Source organism: Phodopus roborovskii, unplaced genomic scaffold (genome assembly GCF_943737965.1).
Source record: "Phodopus roborovskii unplaced genomic scaffold, PHOROB, whole genome shotgun sequence".
Classification (NCBI taxonomy): domain Eukaryota; kingdom Metazoa; phylum Chordata; class Mammalia; order Rodentia; family Cricetidae; genus Phodopus; species Phodopus roborovskii.
In genome coordinates this window covers 33,857,944-33,877,610 of record NW_026126540.1, presented here as the reverse complement: position 1 = coordinate 33,877,610, position 19,667 = coordinate 33,857,944, and positions in this window count along the sequence as shown.

Below are 19,667 nucleotides of genomic sequence, written 5' to 3'. Positions count from 1 at the left end.
CTATCGTGGCTCTCATTCTGTAGTCTAGGCTGGCCTGCAACTCACAGAGATCCACATGCCTCTGCCTCCCAGGTGCTGGAATTAAAGGTGTGCGCCACCAATTTCCGGAAGAGTGATTCCGTAATCACACATTATGGCCATCATGGGGATACCTAAACAAATTAAGTGTAGCACCCTAGATACAATCTGCTCCACTAATTGGGTGAAGGCCTAGAGATTCAACAGGTCATTAGTTCAACAGCAATGTCAGAATGCTGAATGCCATTTATTGAGGGGAAGGAGTGGGCTTATATACTGACTTATTCCACATTGGAAAACAATAGGGTTTTCAGGCTTAGCTCCTCCCCAGCGGAATTGTGTTAGCAAAACAGGAAAAGTACCAGTAACAACTCCAGGGGGCAAGATGTTCCAGCCAACAGCTTCAGGCTTGCTCAAGGTGCCTAGAGGGGGTGGAGAGGGGGGAAGTCCATGCAGGGACCTACAATTAAGACTGACTATACTCCTACAAATATCTCTAGTAAAATGAAACAGTTTTTTTTTTGCATATTACATCATAAAGCATATTACAGGTATACCACATAATCCTACAAGGCAAGCAGTTATCTTTTGCTCTTTAAAAGATCTAATTGCTCTTTAAAAGATGTTTAATAAACAGAAAGGGCTAAAAAAGACTCCCAGAAATAGATTACACAGTGCTTTATTAACTTTACTACATTTTAAAAAAAATAGTAATGAGAAAGGAAAGACAGCTGTGGAGAGACATTGGATAACAGAAAAACAAACAAACAAAAAAACTTTACTGAATTAAATCAGCCTGTATATTTTAAAAATATGTTGACTTCAGAATGGAAACCAGGATATGTGTTATTTTGGGGAAGAGGTTTTGGTTTTGTTTACACAGGAGAAGGAAAGGTATGAATACCATCAAGATTGATAAAGATTAGATTCAAACAAGAAAGGCCACTTGATTCGAAGAGTTGATGGTTTAACAAACAGCTTGGTCATCCAATCCAAACTAGTTTATAAGACTAAAAAAAGTCTTTCATTTGATCAGATATGAAAAAAAATATTAAAAGATAATAGGTTTTCTATTGCCAAAAAACCATTTTGCCTCAACAAAGATATAATCTGCCAAAAAAAAAAAAAAAAAAAGTTAGGGTTAGGGCAGAGTTTTGTTTTTGTCTTTCCAGTTTCCAGGAGAATAAAAGCATTCAACTAAGGAATCTAAAATTCAAAGGACAAGTGAGACATTTGAAGAAGATGGATGCATCATCAAGAGAAAATGTCCCAAGAAAAAAAGTAAATTGTCCTATTATCATACCACATCTCCAACAGGGTAGAATTTTACAAATCTTCCCAAATACTTGTTTGCTGCTCTCTACAAACTAAAAGGCAAATAGTCTTTTTGTGGTCCCTAGTTAATTAAAAATCAAAGTTGGCTTGTTAAAGGAAAATCCAAAATCTGTTTCATGTCAGAAAAGTCACCCAGTACAGGACAGAAGAAAACCAAAATTAGGGAACTATTATGTTGCCACTAATCTCATAGTCCTTTGGTTTTATTTTGACTCTTTAAAACTTTTCTTAAGGTAAAATATTATCTCAAAAATATATAACATTATACATACACACACACATATAAACTTTCTGTTGTGATATTAGTGGTTATATACAAATTAGCTTCCTGTACGTGTTTTCGGGCTTGAGTCTGAAGCAGTTAACTAGGAATTAAGTTTGTGTACCCTGAATGTATTTAAGAGATTGTGGTCCTTTAACCTCTGGAAGTTCTGCCGCATATGACATTGAGTTTTCTGCAATAAACCATGACCATTCCTGGCAGTGACCTTTGAGGTCTTCAGAAAGATGATGGGGCCCCACAACACCAACAAATCTACCTTCACTGTGGTTATCCTATTAAACTGACAAATGTCCCCCAAAGATCAAGCTTCAGACTACAAACTGCTCAGGGAATTTCAAAGCAGTTACTAAGATTGTTGAGTGTTGTTTTCAATTAAATTCAGTAGCTTCCCCTTAAGCAACTGCTGTTCTAATCATCAATTGTAGCTAGCTACCAGCAGTGGCTCAGCTTCTCTGGACAAAGCCAGGTGGGAATACTGTTCCCTCAGGGACCGGCTCTATCTGCTAAGAGGAACTTTATCTAGATCTCTGTCCCTCTACAGAACTCAGGATTCAAAGGTTGAGGTGAAATTCTGCTCCTTCAGAGAGATTGAATAGCAAGTAGCTAACCCTCTCTCCTAGGTTGCCTCTCCCCTGCCCCAAGAAAAAAACAGGATGTCCTTTTGCTCAGCCCCCACTTAAGAACCCTAGCTATGCATGGTTCCCCCCTATTGCTTCCTGTCAGCTGGCTGCTGACTCAACCTCCTGACCCCAGGTTAATTTTATTTATTCAAACAAATGTTACATGTCTTTGCATTATTGAATAAATATTCCACAGCGTAAATGAATGTAACACATCTTAAATGAATATTCCATGCCAGTCCAGCTAGGATGTCAGATAAATCCTGAAAGTTCTCATTACACAGAGACAGGACAACAAATGATACAGCTAGCCCTCCCAGGACTTGACTATTATTACAATTTTCTCAGAGTCTCTTAAAAATGCTGACCTCCAGACAACAGGAAGTAATTTTAAGAACATGATGCCCACATTCCCAAGAGTCAGGGTGGGTGGTTTTTAGTCATTCAGTGGATTATGGATGTTTGTCATTGTTTAGGGGGGTTAGTTGCAAGTTGTTATTGGTCATAGTCAGGGAACAAATTAAACAAAGGAGGTTAGATTCAGCGATCTCTTTCTGAAAAGAAAAAAGGGAATATAGGAATAATAGGATAAAAGAGTAGATTATTGAATTTACTTTTAGACTAAAAACAACTACTAATTTCAAATATTGTACATTGGTATGGATTTTTGTATATTATACAAATTTAAGATTATTTTTATTACCACACACTGTATATATTGTACATATACAACTCATTTAAAATAGTAATGTAAAATTCTAGCCCTTAAAAATACTAGTATAGCTTGGTGGTGGTGGCACACACCTTTAAGTCTAGCACTCAGGAGACACAGGCAGCCAGATCTCTGAGTTCAAGGCTAGCCTGGTCTACAGAGTGAGTGCCAGGATAGGCTCCAAAGCTACACAGACAAACCTTGACTCAAAAAAACAATAAAAAACAAAACAAAACCCTACTATTACAAACTGTTTAGGATAATTAAGACAGCAATCAAATTTTAATAAGGGTATAGATGTATACAGAAATAAGCTTCATTTAGCCTCATGTATTTTAGATAGATAGGTGGTCTTTAAATACTTTAGAGACCTACAGAAAATGACATTTAAGATGCTTTAACAACATTAGGCTTTTCATGACAGTGAGGCACATCTGCTCCTGACAGCATCAATTTACTCTAGAGAAGATGATGGGCATCAAAGAAACTCCATATGGAGTTTGCTTTCAATGTGGCAAAGCTAGCCATTAGGGCAAGAAACTGCCCTTGCCTCAACTATTGACAGTATACTGTTCAAAGAAGACAAGACAAACAGGACACAAAAGAAGGCAACTGCTGAACTTTGCCAGGACAAGATAGAACAGTCCTTCAAAATCCCTGCTTTACAGAAAAGTCTGTCAGATATTCTAGGCCTGTAGGCTGAAACTGGACCCTCCAACATTGCAGAAGAATCTTGGGTGACTGTCCAAGCAGCCTACTGTCTGTTATTTCTATAGTTTTGGAAGTTACTTGCCCTGCAATTACTGTTTACTCAGGTAATATTTTATTCTTGAGTCTCTGATAGGTGTTGAAGACTAAAATAGTTATACCATTTTCTTTGTTATCAAATTCAAAAAGAAACTTGCAAAAGAGATGCAAATTTGAAAAGACTGAGAGACATAAAAGTTTACATTGTTTATCTAAGAAAATGTTTTTAGCATGGTAATACAAGTTATGATAGGAAGTTGTTTAGATATAAAACTTTGGACTCACCAAGATGGGATGAATAGTAGCATATTTTCTCCCAATTTGCCAAATACAATGGACTGGACATTGTGAATGTAATTCTTACTTGAGAATTGTACTTATTATACATAGCTTTAACATATTAGAATCTTTCCATTTTATTTAGGCAATATATGATAATTGTCCTTATTGCATATAGTTTTACCGCATTCGTATTAAAACTTTTCCTTGTTATTTAGACAAAAAGGAGAAAACATTGTAGGATATTTTATTGCACTGTGAAACTCCAAGACTGTGTTAATAAAATTCATCTTGGATCATGGGCAAAGCCAGTGACTAATTGACAAAAATTAGATATAAAAATTATGGAGGACCTGGGAAGATGGATAAAGAGATGCATAGGAAGGAGTAGGGAGGGACTTAGATATTCATGGCTGCTTTTGGTTTGGAACAGATGGAAAGAAACCTTCTTGCTGGGCCTTCTGCTGAAGAGGAGAGTCAGCTGGTTGCTCTTGGCTTCTCTGATCTATCAGGTTTTAACCCCAACATCTGACTCCTGAGTCTTTATTGGTAAAAAGACTAACATATAAAAACAACACAAAGGCAAAAAGAAGCTATATTCTTCATCAAAATATAATAAGAATGATCTCTAGGCAACATACTAAAAATCTCCCCTGAAGCTTCTTGAGCCAGCCCCCAGCCCAACAGTTCAAATCACATTCAGCACCATTGTCTTCCATCCTTCTTCCAGAATGGCCCATTTAAGCGTGTTTAACTGCTTTTCTAATCCACAGTCCCAAAGTCCATATTCCTTTAAACAAAAGCATGGTCAGGCCCATCAGAGCAATACCCCATTCCTGGTATTTGTCTGAGGGTTTTTATTGCTATGAGGAGATACCATGATCACAATAACTCTTAGGGAAAACATTTAATTGAGGTGGCTTACATTTTCAGAGGTTTTCTCCATCATCATCATGATGAGACATGGTGGCATAGAGGCATAGTATTGGAGCTGAGAGTTCTATATCTTAGTAGGCAGGCAACAGGAAGTGGTCTGAGACACTGGGTGGTATCTTGAACATACATGAGAACTCAAAGCCCACCTCCACAGTGACACACTTCCACCAACAAGTCTACGCCTACTCTACCAAGGCCATACCTCCTACTAGTGCCCCTCCCTATGGGGGCCATTTTCTTTAAAATAACCACAAGCCCTATGTACTTTTTCATGAAAAAGTGCAAATGGGGACACTGAAACAATGGAGCCCACAAACTGAAAGTCCTGCCACCTGTGATGACTCATGCCTGTATCCTAGGACTAAGGAAGCTGGGTAACTGTTCCAAAGCCCACTGGGATAACACATACTGTGCTCTACAGATTTGAACTGGAACTATAAATCACACCTTTCCTACCAGCAAAGTTGATACATGAAGCATCATATGGAAGGAAAGAATTCAACATCCACTCTGCTGAGGAACATGAACTGTCAGATGAAGTAGTTTTAAAACAAATATACTCTTATCACATTATCTTTTTTGATCATAGGTTTTTTTCATACAAGTAGATTGCATGGAAAAACCTATGTTTCAAGACCCAAATAAGCAATAGACAGACTAAAGTAGGACAATTAGAAGATATTTATATAACAGTGAAGATTGAAAAAATAAATAGATTCAGTAACCACCCCCAAGTCTGTTGGGAAATTTAAGTACTTGTCCCTTACAGCTCTTTTCCTCCCCACCCAGATGTAGAACTTCAGCGCAAACAAGGTTGAGCAAACAAGGTTGTTTTCAAAACTTTCCCGTGCGCAGTGTAGGTACCTTGACCCCAGGTGTGGGTGGTGCATGACTTCCTCCTATGCTTAGTCCATCTCCAGGCTTGGGTATATAAGCTCATACTCTCTGTGATAAACAGTGGCAGTGGCAGAAGCTTCTACTTAACTTCTTGTGGTGGTCTGTTAAGTGTTTCAATCTCAACATCCTCCGCCAAGCTCGGTACTCTGGCCGTGCAGGCGTGGCACAAATCCATCTTTGGTGTTCTGGCATGTCTGGGTTTAAACAGAGGGCAAGAAATATGCATTGCTAAGTGGCCCACCCTTCTTTGACCCATCATTGTCTCTGCTCCAGTCTCTCCTGCAAGGTGGCTTGGTAAGTTGTTAGACTCGTGTGAGGTATTCTCTTGGGAGGTGAGTTATTTCTCTGACCAGCAACAGCTTCTTACTTCTCTGAGCATGGGGTGTAGTTGATTTTTTTTATTCTTTTTGGCTCTTTGGGCTCTTTTAAGAGGTCCACCACCTAATTCCCAAATAAATCACACACAGAATCTTATTCTTTCTTATAAATGACTTAGATTGGCTTGTTTCTAGCCATCTTTTCTTAATTTAAATTATCCCATCTAACTTTTGCTTCTGGGTTTTTTTTTTTTTTTCCTTTTTCTTACTTCTGTATATCTTACTTTTACTCTTACTCCTGGTTTGGCTGGGTGTCTAGCCCCTAAAGTCATCCTCTCCTTGTTCTCTCTGGATCCTTCTTTTTTTGTTTCTTACCCCTTCCCAGATTTCTCCTCCTATTTATTCTCTCAGCCTGTCATCCCTGCCTATCCTTTCTCCTGTCTTGCTATTGAATGTTCAGCTCATTAGACCATCAGGTGTTTTAGACAGGCAATGAATCACAGCTTCACAGAGTTAAACAAATGCAGCATAAACAAAAGCAATACATTTTTATATCATTAAACAAATATTCCAGAGCATAAACAAATATAACACACCTTCAAATAGTATTCCACAACAATGAGGCTCCTGTAGAAACACCACATTCTTGAGGATCATGGTTTCAGTAGTTCAATAGTCAAATGAAGGGACACAAGTGTATCTTCCTGTCAGGGCAGGAGCAAAAGCTTAGGAGCTGTACCACTTTGCTACATTTCCAGCCATTATTTTTAGTCCTTTTGTGTTTCAGGGAGGTCTGGTATGTTTTTTTATTTTGTTTTGTTTTCTCTTGAATTGAATTAGTTGTTTTTGTTTCTCAAAAAACAAAACAAACAAAAAACAAAACAACCAAACCAAAAAAACAAAAAAACCAGGGGATCTGGAAAGAACAGCAACATTTGCTATGCACCAGGCATAGCAAACTCTGTGAATTAGTCCTTTAAACAATCCCATCAGGGCTGGAGAGAGGCTTCCTTGGTTAAGAGGCACTTGTTCTTGCAAAGGACCCACATCCTCTTCCATAGGCTCACAACCACCTGTAACTACAACTTAGAGGGATCTGATGCTCTTATCTTCTTGGGCCTATTGTGGAATAGAATATTTGTTTAGCCGTGTAAAGATGTGTTGCTGTTTCACCTTGTCTGCCTAAGGCATCTAATTGGTCTAATGAAAAGTTGAATGGCCAACAGTTAGGCAGAGGAAGGATAGACAGGGCTGGTAGGCAGAGAAAAAATGAGAACTGGCCAGACAGACAGGGGCCAGACAGAAAGATTTGGAGGAAGCAGGAAAGCAGGATGGATGGTACATAGATAAGGGAAGCAAGCCTCAAGACTGTTATGATAAAACTTGAAGGGAACCTTGCATGTGTTCTATGGCAGCTGAGGTTGACCGAGGCAGAGGGATAAACATGCCAGGCAGACAGAGCTTAAGTGAGAAGTTTTCTGGAAAGGGAAAAGAGGGGGAAGGAAAGAGAAGAGAGGTAAAGAGACACAGAGGCATAGAGAGCACAGAAGAGAAGAGACAGGAAAAGTCCTGTCTGCTCCTTGGGAAAAGTGAGAAAGAGAGTGGGAAAGAGAGGAGCAGAAAAGAGAGCCGAAGTGGGCGGGGTCTGTCTTTTAAAGGGTCCTTTGCACCTGCATGCAGACTACACAGTCATGGAACCCTGACCAGGGTATTGCCTGAGTGCATTCTGCCAGGTGACAGCGGCAGGTCAGCATACTGCCTGAATCCTTACAAGGATAGCAGCACATAGATTAATAGAAATGGGTTGATATAGTCAAAATTTAAGTTAAAGAAAAAAAAGTTAGCTAGAAACAAGACTAAGCTAAAGCAAGCATTCATAATTAATAAGTCTCTGTGCCATGATTTGGGGACTGGCAGTCCAAGAAAGCCTGCTCCATGGGCACATGAACTAACATGCCCTCATGCACATACCCACCTACAGACATGCCATGATTAAAATGAATGTTTTCTGGGCAGTGGTGGCACTTGCCTTTAATCCCAGTACTCCGGAGGCAGATGCAAGCAGATCTCTGTGAGTTCAAGACCAGCCTTGTCTACAGAGTGAGTTACAGAACAGGCTCCAAAGCTACACATGGAATCCCTATCTCAAAAGCAAAAAAACAAAACAAAAAACATAAATTAAAAAAAAAAAAAAGTCTTATCAAATTGTTAGAATGACTGTGCTCATTTTTCACATAGAAAACAAAGTAAATAAATTTGTCCATGTTTACATAGTGATTAAGTGACAATGGATGATATTTACCTCCAGCAGGGGTGCTACACACTTTGATCCCAGCACTCAGGAGGCATAGGAAGATAGAGCAGATGGCTGTGAGTCCCAGGTCAGCTAAGGCTACCAAGTGAGACAATGAGTCTGAAACAAAACACCTCCTGGGAACTTAATCAACCACTAGACTTTCTGCTTTTCTTTGCTACCTTTATAACAAGTACATTCATTTATTATTTGCTTCTTGCTGTGCTGGGGCTTTACTCATGTTCTACCACCAGCTCTAGGAGTTTAGGTATTAATCACAGCTGACAGGGAGCCAAAGATGGTTTTTAAACTAATGCATTGCCTTCTTAGATTATTTCTGGGACAAGATTACTTTGGCACCAGCGTCAAGGGTCAGGCAGTAGGAAAAGAAAGCTTGGAGAAGAGATGAGGCTGTCATTGTGAGATGAGTTCTGAACTCATGACAAGTGACCATGAGTACAGAAATGGGATCTTGTGACATTTTCAAAGTAAATGAATGACCTGGTGACAAGTTGGGAGAAATGAGAGAGGCGTCAAAGACAATAACTGCCTCTGACGATCTGCAGGACATTCAGGTGAGTGTAAGCTGTCAGCACTGGACAAAAGATGCAGAGAGTGAGTCACTGACACCTGTGGGAATGGACAACCCAGGTTAGCTGACCCAAGACAGAGCCTTAGGGGACCCCGCCACTCAAGCAGTGAGTAAATGAGAAGTAGCCTATAGCAATCCATAGACCGGTAAAACAGGTAGGAGATCATTAAAACATAAAGTCCAAAGCAATAAACACCACACAAGAAGTTCAAAGTCACATGGGAGTTCAGAGGAAGACCTCCACTTAATAGATGTGAGTCTTGGTTAACTCATCTGTAACATTTGGCTGAACTAGATGATCTCTGAGATCCCTTTTGTCTCTAAACTTCTCAATCTATTCAGTTTGACCTGTACTTTTCAACATGACAGATGCCATGAGACACAAGGGACAACTTCTTTTCTAGGAGCCTAGACTCACACACACACACACACACACACACACACACCACATACGCACACACAAAACACATACATGTACACATATGCACATACACACATGTGCATATGCACACACACACATTCACATACACACACACATTCACACAAAACACATACACACATGTGTATATGCACACACATACACCCCCTACATACACATGCATGCACACTCACACACATATGCACATGCATATGCACACATGAGCATGCACACACTCGCACCCTGCTGGAGATAGAGATAATTTGTGACAGAGGGATGAATTTAGAGACACAATCTGTAGACAGCAAATCCAGAGACAAAGGCAGAATACTGAGCATATGATGATTCCATGGAGGAGAGAGTGGACATGGGCTGAGGTGACAGAAGCAAAGGTCTGAGTTTACTTACTGACTGAACTTGAAGGTCTTAGCTAGGAATTCATGAGAAGTTAGCCAGGTAAAGCCTGTCTATCTTGTGAGCCAGAAAATGGGATGGTTAAGTCTCAAACCTGGGACAAATGGCAGAGATGCCTATTTAACACATCAAAGTAGACCTGGTTGCCAGGTTCTCCCAGCATCCCACAGGCCCTACTTGCTACAGGGTATGGCTGGCACATCCTGCCCTCTACCTGAATTCTGCAGCCCAGGGGCTGGGCTTCCCTCCCCCCCCCCCAGAGGCTCTTCCCTATATAATCCAGACATTTTGGTTACCTGCCCCTTTTTGTACCTATGGCTCCTGGCTGTGGCACCAGGTTCCCCGCTCTCCCTTCTCCGTCCCCTCTCCTCTCCCCACATGGTCCAGCTCAGCCTGGCCACGTCCACTCTGGACTCTCCCAGATGTCCCTGCCTCTACTACGCTCTCCCTTTTATCTACAGTAAACTTTCTCCTCCACCAAACCTAGGAGCAGTCACACCCTTTTCTTTCCTTCTGATTTCTTTTTTCCAGATGAAGAGCACTAAAGAATCTCTGGCTGGGTGGTATGATTATGCCATAGGACACAGTATTATTTATTTGTTTACTGGTCTTCCGGATGAGTCTTTTACATGCCAACCACAGCTTCTGCCACTGAGTAATAACACAGCACTGGGATATAGTTATTTTTAATGTTATCATTACTGGACGGAGATATTGAGACAAAACCTCACTCTGTAACCCAGGCTGGCCTTGGCTTGGCAGTGATCTTCTTCCCCAATGCTGGGATGACACATAAGTGCCACCATTCCCTGCTATTACTATTACAGTGTTGGTGACTGAGTCCAGGGCCTTGTATGTGCCTGGCAGTGCTCAATCACAGAGCTACAAGCCTGTCACTGATTATTTTGTTTTTGCTCTTATTTTAGCCCAACAGGGTTTCATGTAGTCTAGGCTGGCCCTGAACTCTTGATCTCTTTGCCTTCACCTCTCACATGTTAGGATTACAGACCCTCAGCTACCACATATATATATATATATATATATATATATATATATATATATATATATTTTTTTTTTTTTTTTTTTTTTTTTTTTTAAAGACAGGGTCTCTCTACACGTCCTAGCTGTCTGGAACTCACTGTGTAGACCATACTGACCTTGAATTTACAGAGACCTAACTGCCTCTGCTGCCAAGGGCTAGGATTAAAGATGTTAAAGATGTTTGCCACCCAGGCCTATAGCAGGCACAATTTACAGAAAGCAGGATTGTTAAACCCCTGGACTTTCCTCTTCAGTGGGAGGGGTGTGCATGCCTGTTTTCCATCCAGAAGGCTGTGAATGGAAGTGTATATATCTGCTGATCTTTTGCTGTTCTATGGAGCCAGCTTTCACCTGAATCTCTGCAAATCCTGAGCAATCCTGTCAGTCAGTAGAACCCATCTTTAGATTTATTACAAATCCTTCCTCTCTAGCACTCATCCTGAACACTGCTTCTCAGTGAGGGGAACTCATTCTTATGTTAAAGGTCACAGGTGCTTGGCTAAAGAGAAGCACTTTGCAAGAGAATTTCCTTGTAGGCATGCCTAAAGCTTTGTGGGGATAATTGTCATGTAGAAACTCTTTCCAAAGTTTTACTGTGGTTTTTGTTTTTGTTTGGTTTTTCAAGACAAGGTTTCTCTATGTAGCCTTGGCTGTCCTGGATTTCAGTTATTAGACCAGGCTGGCCTGAAACTCACAGAAATAGGCCTGCCTCTGCTTAAATGTGTAAGAAAACTAAACTGCTTGGTCAGACTCCAAATGATCTTGACCAAGCACTGGCTGTGTGGTTTCATTTTTACCTTACCCATGGCACTTGCAGGGAACATCACAATGCCTGGCTTTAATTATGTGTGTTTGACCCATGTCAGAGTATGTGTGTAGAGGTCAGAAGACAACTTGTGGGAGCAGGTTCTCTCTTCTCACCATGCGGATTCCAGAGATTGAATTCAGGTCGCCATATTTGGTGGCAAACACCCTAATCCTTTAAGTCATTCTCAACCCAGCTTTCTTTGACACATTGATTTTTATTTTATTTTATGTGTACGTACATGTATATACCACATGTGTACATCATGTCCATAGAGGCCAGAAGAGGGTGTGGGATCTCTTGGGATTGGAGTTCTATACGGTTGTAAGCTACCATGGGTGCTGGGAACTGAACCCAGGTCCTCTGAAAGAGCAGCCAGTGCTGCTAACTGCTGAGCCATCTCTCCAGCCCTCACATTCCCCAGTTGTTTTTAGTGCTCCAAATGTCTTACTGTTGTTACCCCTGCCATCACTTCCAGGTTCACCAGCAGTGGCTGCTTTGGGTGTGGAATATTTACTAGCCTCCAGACCTGAGGCGTTCATGGCCCCAGTTTCCCTGACTGAGATGAGTCCTTAGCAGACTGGTCCTCGGCAGAAGAAAATCACCTTGCTGCCCTCCAGCTGCTTCACAATCTGCATTCAATGACTGGTCAATGAGTGGGCCAAGGCCCAGCCTCCCCACCCCAGGGAGAACCCAAAGCATTCTCCCAGCTCCAAGGCTACTTGGAGGGATTGTAGAGGGCCTTCCACAAGCACAGTTCACATTAGCTTCTGCTCACTCTACCTTCTCTGTGTCTCACAGTGCCCACTGAAGAGCATTCTCTACCAATAAACTTCCTGCATTCCATAGTTCTACCTCAGAGTTTGTTTCCTGGGGAATGAATTTAAAGCTCACATAACAATCATAATTTTCACTTAACTTTCACTGATGCTATTTAACAGTTTAGCTATAGAAACATTTTATATTTGTTTAAAGCAATGTTCCTCAATAAATTTTGACATCTGTAGTTCTAGACTCCAAGATCTACTTTTTTGCCATTGCTTGGTTATATGCTTATCTTGTTGCTTTCTTAATGCTGGAGATTAAATCTAGGGTCCTCCCACATCCTGGGACCCATCTACCACTTGTGCTGTGAGAGTCAAAGTTATATTTTGAGTTTTAATTACTATGCCTAAGAGATCCATGAAACAAAAATGTCACTGATCTTTGGAGCCCCTTTCCCAAGAGCAGACAGTTCCTGAAATGCTGGAGACTATTGTTTAAGGGAGATAAGAAGCCACATGTTTTTCACTTCCCTAAACAAACCTGTTTGCCCCATATGCACCAGATGTACTCAATCACACTGTGGGCAGGAGTTTCACGGGCAGGAAATATGTCAGATGTACACTTGCCCCTGATTGGATAGGCTGAAGGTACTTCAGGATGTATGCTTGCCCCAATTGGACCTGATAGGAAATGCAATGAATTATGGGTTTTCCTTCTTAAACTTCTACAAACTATGACTCAGGGCCATTTCCCAGGAACCTGAGTATAACCGGGCCAGAGCCCATCCACCTGGCTAGTATTTAAAGCTTGCTTCAGTTTTGGCTTTAAACTGCAGTAGTGGTCTTATTCTCCATCGCTGGAATTAACAGTAGCCTCATCCCCGAAAGATCACCATATCTAAGATTGCATATACCCATTTTGGCAAGACACATCAAGCTACATGTGTGTAGAGGAGTAGCCACAATCATTGAAGCATTCATAATACATGCCAATCAAAAGAAAATAATGAATTGGTAACTATAGCTTGGGAGGATATACCCTTGATTAACAGAGTATATTGCTGGGTATTTGTATAGCAATCACCTGAAGGTACTTGTAAATGTACACTAAGAGAGAGTTTATAATTGGACTCACAAAATTGGAAATTTCAAATAGTTTTGTTTAGGGTCCAAAGGAATTGTGACATCATTTTCTTTTTATTTTGTAGTTAGTTTTGGTTTGAGACAGGGTTTCTTGTAGCCTAGGCTGGCCTTGAATTGGCTATGTAGCTAAGAATGACCTTGAACCTCTGCTATTCTTTGGCTCCTACCTTCTGAGGCCTAGAATTACAGACATGCGCCAACACAGCCAGTTAGTGGTGGGCATTGAACCAGGGCTTTATGCTCGCCAGGCAAGCATGCCATTGAGGTATAGTTCCAGCCCCTGCATATCTCAATTATACACACTTTGCACTTAGCACTTGGAAAATCACTGACTGTTGCAGTAGCAGACAGCGCTCACCTTAGGACACTACTCAGTTTTGCTTTAAACATGTCTTAAAAGCTGGCAGTGGTGTTGCAGGCACACCTGTCACCCTAGCGCTCAAGACACCAAAGCATGAGGGTCACAGGCTTGCTTGGAGGGTCCAGCCTGGGCTACCAAGAAAAACCCAGGAACAAAGTTCTGAAATAAAAACAGGCCTTTGCCAGATAACAGGTGGTAGTTTTTCAGAGAGAAAGGGGATGGGAGTAGCAAAAGTGGTCATCAATGATTATTTTTCTTGGTTTCTAAAATGCCCTGTCCTCCAAAACACAGACGGATGCAATTGGAGGGCAATAGCATCCCGTGCTCACTGAAATCATCACACTTCTTTATTTTTACTTTATTTTCTTTTTTGAGACAGGGTTTCTCTGTATAGCTGACTGTCCTAGAACTCACTCTGTTCCTTGAATTCACAGAGATCCACCTGCCTCTGCCTCCCGAGTGCTGTGGTTAAAGGCGTGCACCACTATACCTGGCTTTTATGACCATTTCTAACACTGAAGTAGATGTGCTTACATTTCATTTTTTATATTATATACACATTGTATAAAGGGAAACATACTGAAAATGCTGGCTCTTCCACTGACATGCAGCCAAAGAAGAGATTATGTTTTATGCTGTAATTATGTATTCAGCAGTAATGAACCCTAGAAGAAGAGAGCAAAGTAATAATTATATGAATTATAATCGATTAGCTACATTAACAAAAAAAAAAGTTCTCATTGTATTACACTTATATGCCACAAGAAAGATCTGACATGGGGATGGAGAGATGGCCCAGTGGTTAAGAGTGCATAATGCTCTTAAAGAGGACTGGAATTTGGCTCCCAACACCACTATTAGGTGGCTCACAACTGCTTGTAATTGTAGCTCTTAGGAAATTCGGTGCCCTCTTCTGGACTCTATAAGTAACTGCAGTCACATATGCACATATCCATATGTAGCCATACACATATACATTTAATCAAAATTAAAACAGCCTTTTCTTTTCTTTTCTTTTTTTTTTTTTTTTTTTTTTTTTTTTTTTGGTTTTTCAAGACAGGTTTGTTTTTTTCTTGGGACTTACCTTCACTCATCATAGAAACAGTGACTTTTCTTTCTTTTTTAAATTTTATTTTTTACTTATTTACTTTTTATTTTTTAAAAACAGGGTCTCTCTATAGCCCTGGCTGTACTGGAACTCACTCTATAGATCAGGCTGGCCTCAAACTCAGAGATCTACCTGCCTCTGCCTCCCAAGTGCTGGGATTACAGGAGTTTGCTGCCATGCCCAGTCTAAAATAAATCTTTAAAAAAAAAAAAAAAACACTGATATTTGATCTTTAAAAATAAAATGTAATCTGGTAATGGTGGTTGGATCTATGCAGAAAGTTCTAGGACAGCCAGGGCTACACAGAAAAAGCCTGTCTTGAAAACCCCCCAAACAACAATAACAGTAATAATAAAGTCTTGTGAGTGATGAGATTCAGTGACTTTAGGAGGAAATTGGGAACTAGAGTGATTATTTGTGATGTCTATATGCATATATTCCATAGCATGAATGTGGGGTCAGAGGACAACTTTCTGGAGTTAGCTCTGTCTTCCGTGGCTTCCCAGCATTCTCTTCAGCACAGCATCCCCCTTTGTTATCCTCCTGTGACTCTGGTAGTGTGAGTGAGTGGTGCCATTAACACAGGCAGACATGGTTTTGTATTTTCACAACTCATTGTTGTTCCATAGATTGACATTATGGATTTTATTGCTATTCAGTAAATTCATGGCTGGAGAGATGGTTCAACAGTTAAGGGCATGTACTGCTCTTTCAGAACCCATTTTATTTCCAGAATTCACATCAGGAGGCTCACAACCGCTTGTGAGACCCAGAGGGGTCTGTCTCTTTTGACCTCTGCAAGCACCTGCACTCTAGAGCACAAACCTGAATGCAGACACACACTTACTTATACGTAATTTAAAATAATACAGAATTAATTTTAAGGGGGGAGCAATCATTGGTCAGCAGTTAAAGGCCCTTACTACCAGTCTTCAAGTTACTATTGCTGTGATGAAACCATGACCAAAGCAGCTTGGGGAGGAAAGGGTTAATTTGGCTCACACTTCCACATCACTGTTCATCATCAAAGGAAGTCAGGAACTCAAACAGGGCAGGAACCTAGAGGCAGGAGCTGATGCAGAGGCCATGAAGGGGTGCTGCTTCCTGGCTTGTTCCCCATGGCTTGCTTTGCCTGGTTTCTTAAAAACCCTTAACTTCTTAAACTACCTGCCCAGGGATGGTACCATCTACAATGGACTGGGCCCATCCCCATCACTTAGAAAATGTTCTACAGGCTTGCCTGCAGCCCAGTCTGATGGGGCATTTTGTTTGTTGAGGCTCCCTCCTCTCAGATGACTTTAGTTTGGTTCAAACTGACATAAAACTAGCCAACACACTACTCTTCCGGAGGACCCAGGTTCTGTTCCCAACACCCACGTGGCAGTTCATACCTATCTGTAACTCCAGTTCCAGAGGAACAAATGCCTCTTCCAACCTCCTCAGATGTATGCATGCATATGGTACATATACACACACACATACAAAATAAAATAAATGTTAAAACATTAATTCACAAGGTATATCAACTTCATTGCCAATCCCTCTCCACCGAGGATTGAACACAAGACCCTGCACATACCCAGCAAATGACCCTCCATTGGGCTACACTTCCACTCCTTTTCAAAGTCCCAGGCCGGGTCTTATTAAATTACCCAGGTTGCCATGCAACTTGGAATCCTGCTTGAGCCTCCCAAGTAGCCAGGATTATAGGGGTGTACCATCACATAGAATGCTTTATGGGATATAACTCATCAAGTACTCTAGATTTGGCTTGGCAATCTTGATCCCAGCAATTCATTTCCTTTATTCCATTCAAATTTTAAATACTAGCATCAAAATCTTTCATATTACATATTATACTTTATCCAATTTTATAGAACATTAGAGTTAAAGAGTGCACAGGGTCCATGGGCCCTCCTAGAAGGTAGAGACAGGTAGCTGATACAGGTGTAAAGCAAGTCACTGCAGGTGGTTAGATAAGGACAGATTTAAGGAGCCCATCACAGAGGTTATGGCCAGAGAAGTCAAGCTGTAGCTGAGGCTGAATCAACTGGCATATGGGGCTGAGCTGAAGCCCTGGGGCAGAACTGTGAGTTGATGTGGTGATTCATGAACCAGGTGGTCTGGAGAGCTGCCACACCTGTCAGCTGTCCTAGTATATGATCCAGGTGGTGAGGCTGTATCAGTCACTGGACCAGTGTGTTTACTCACAGGCCTGGTTTCTCTGATATGATATTGGCATACACATGCACCTGTATGTTCTTGATTTCTTTTTTATTTCATTTTATTTTTTGTTTTTTTGAGACAGGGTTTCTCTGCATTGCTTTGGAGCCTGTCCTGGAATTTACTCTGTAAACCAGGCTGGCCTGGAACTCACAGAGATCCACCTGCCTCTGCCTCCCAAGTGCTGGGATTAAAGGGGTGTGTCACCAATGTCCAGCCAGTGGTGATTTTTTAATTGCATTAATAATTTTTTTTGGGGGGGGGTTAAAGACAGGGTTTCTCTGTGTAGTCCTGGCTCTCATGGAGCTTACTGTATAGACCAGACTGGCCTCAAACTCGGAGATCCGCCTGCCTCTGCCTCTGCCTCCTGGGGGCTGGGATCAAAGGCATGCACCACTGCTGCCCCGCCCATTAATAAATTGTTTACCAGTGTGTTCTTCATGGTACGTGCATGAACAAGCTGCAGAGTTGAATAGGGCTGGAGAGATGGCTCAGAGGTTATGAGCATTGATTTCTTTTCCAGAAGCCCTGGGTTTGATTCTCAGAACCCATATGAGGGCTCACATCAGTCTATAACTTCAGTCCCAGAGGTTAGGTATTGCCTATAAATGGTATAAGTACGTGCAAGTAAAACAGACATACACACAAAATAAAATAATTGAAAAGATACAGAGTTCCTTCACCTTAGCACTGGTATTTAGCACATGAGTACTGCAAACTGCTGCTTTATAAAATTGAGTCACATGGGGCAAGACACAGCCTGTGCCAGCCACTGTTCTACACATCATGAAGTCACTCTGAGTCAGGGCACAGCCTGACCTGTGCTTGGTAGTGATTCACTGTATTGTAAGTCGTCACTATCCGAGCACAAGACTCCTGAATGGTGGAGTGTGGGGACTGAAGGTGCAGTCTGTCTGTACTATATGCAGATTCAGGGCCTTTATAAAGGATTCAGTCTAGTCTCATGCCTAAGTAAATAGCTGGATGGGAAACTAAGAGGTTAGGTGTGTGATAGTATTTTGTTTGTGCTATAACAAATAAAGCTCGCCTGAAGATCAGAGGGTGGAGCTAGCCGTTATTTAATGATGGGGGTCTGGAGGTCTGTACAGACAGGAGACAAAAAGTGACAGGGTTGGGTGGAGAAAGGAGCTCATCCCTTTCAGTCTGAGGAGTCCTGAAGGATGTTCCTTACTGCTCTGATCTTTCAGCATTTACCCTCATATTTGACTCTGCGTTTTCATTATTAATGCCAATTAGAATTCACACTATATAGGTGAGACTGATTAAAGTTTTATTATCACAGACAGAGATGTATGTATACACATGTAGGAGCCTTGGGAGATGGTTCAGTGGTTAAAAACACTGGTTATTCTTAGAGGACCTGGGTTCAATTTCCACGTGGTAACTCACAACCATCTGTAACTCTAGTTCCAGAGAATCTGAAGACACTGTTTGAGCAAAAGGTTCACATACATATATTCAGGCAAATCAATTATACACATAAAGTAAACAAGCAAAGCACAGATAATAAATAAAATAAGAATCCCAGCACTCAAGAGGCAGAAGCAGGTGGATCTCTGTGAGTTCAAGGCCAGCCTGATATAAGTAGTAAGTTCCAGGTCAGCCAGGACTATGTAGAGAGACCCGTTTCAAAAACAACCAAAGATAAATATTTTTTCTTTTAAAAAGAAAAGTCACTGTTTCTATAAATGGATGAAGGTAAATCCCCAGGACAGAAACAAGTTGAACAAAGTAGGTCATGGTCTGCTTTAGTTTCACTGTTGGTTACACAGATTATCTTGAATGAAGTCAGAGGAAAAGGCCATACCCGAGTCCTGGGAAACAAAGGGCATAGTATATTCTGAAGCCTCTGGCAAGGCTGGCAGGCAGGGTGGTTCTCCACCTTTGGTAGGAAGAGGTCCTGAATAACTCGAGCTGCTCTACTTTGTAACACACCAAGAATAAAACTGAGCAGATCACTTCCAGCAGGTGGAAGGGAGACCAGGAACGTTGCCAAGGCAGGGCCGCAGTGAGGCAGGCGGACTAGGCTTACCTGGTCTACGTCTCAGTGTAAAGGATGGTACAATGGTGTAGCGCCCGCGCTACCATCTCTTCCAGGACTCGGGCGAAGGCCTAGAGATTGAAATAAAGACAAGACAACGGGTCATTCGTTCAATGGCAATGTCGGAATGCCAAATGCTTAATGCCGTTTATTGAGGGGCAAGAACGGGCTTAAATACCGACTTATAGCACAGTGGAAAATTACAGGAATTTTTAGGCTTAGCTCCTTCCTACCAGGTGTTTGTCGTCATGAGGTGTGTGTCACGAGGTGTATGTCATCAAAAAGGGAATAGTACCAAC